The sequence below is a fragment of the Schistocerca gregaria genome, chromosome 5 (assembly GCF_023897955.1).
Source record: "Schistocerca gregaria isolate iqSchGreg1 chromosome 5, iqSchGreg1.2, whole genome shotgun sequence".
In the NCBI taxonomy this organism is placed as follows: domain Eukaryota; kingdom Metazoa; phylum Arthropoda; class Insecta; order Orthoptera; family Acrididae; genus Schistocerca; species Schistocerca gregaria.
In genome coordinates, this window is record NC_064924.1 from 228000699 (window position 1) to 228002011 (window position 1313).

Consider the following 1313-nt stretch of genomic DNA (forward strand, 5'->3'; position numbering starts at 1 on the left):
CGTACGTCGAACGTTTCCGTTAGGGCAGTGCGGCGAAATTTGACGTTGATGGGCTACAGCAAATGACGACTGACGAGAGTGCCTACGCTAGCAGCACGACATCGCCTGCATCGACCCTCCGGGCTTGTGACCATATCGGTGTCGCACAGACACCACGACGCCACGAAAGTAAGCTGTAATCAAGGCACTGTGCAATCCAGTAGTGGCTCCATAATGGTGTGAGCCGTGTTTTCGTAGAACGGAGTGGGTCCTCTGTTCCAACTGAACCGATCATTGTCTGGAATGGCTATGTTCGGCTACTTGGAGCCATTTGCAACCATTCATGGACTTCATGTTCCCAAACAACAATGGAAATTTTATCGAGGACAATTCGCCATGTCACCGGGTCACAACTATTTGGGATTGATCATTCTGTCAATTCGAGCGTATGATTTGGCAATCCAGATCACTCGAAATATCCCATGACATATGTCGCCTCTTTGTAAGAAGCAGGGTAGACAGACAAAGACAAGTGCGTATCCATGGGGAGGAGAGATTAATGAGAGTCATACCCCCTTCACTAACACCATTTTTAGTATAAGCGCTTGTAATTTATATACGTTAATTTCCCAATTTTGCAGCTACCTTACGAAGAACAAACTTGAACTAGAAGAGCAGTGCCTCCAAACTGGCAAGGAGTTCTAAAAATTGCAAACTATGTTTAACACAACATTCTGTCCAACTGCTTGAGTAAATGTCTGCCCACGCTCGGTTTTGCCGATCCGATGACATTTCATGCAGGTAAATCCACAAACTCACAAGATGATAATCCATACTGTCAACTTCGAGTCCAATACAGTTCGTGAGTCCACTGATAGAACTGACAAATCATAGGAAAGTGCATGAGAGAAGGACTCTTCATGAAGAGAAAAAAATATTGGAAAGATCTACTTCCCACATGTAGATGGAAGCAACTGGGGAAACAGTGTTTTCCTCTGTTACATGACTGTGTTGTTATCGACTGCAGACCTGTATTCACAGTCGTAGTGCTGAGTGAAATAAGGTGTTATGGATTGCACACTTCCATTTTATATCGTGGTATTTATATTGTTGTGAAAGTTGTGAGACTTATGTGCTGTTAGAGTTTTATAGTTCCCAGATAAGTTGCATGATATATGTACATTTAAAATTTTCAGGACACCTTTGAAATGCTATATTCCCCTGCATTAATACGGCTTTGACATTATGCTAAAGCGGTGTAAACAAATCAGGATTACTTTACAAGATCTAATACACTTCATTGATTCTGAAGGCGTACGTTGCACGGTAAAAGT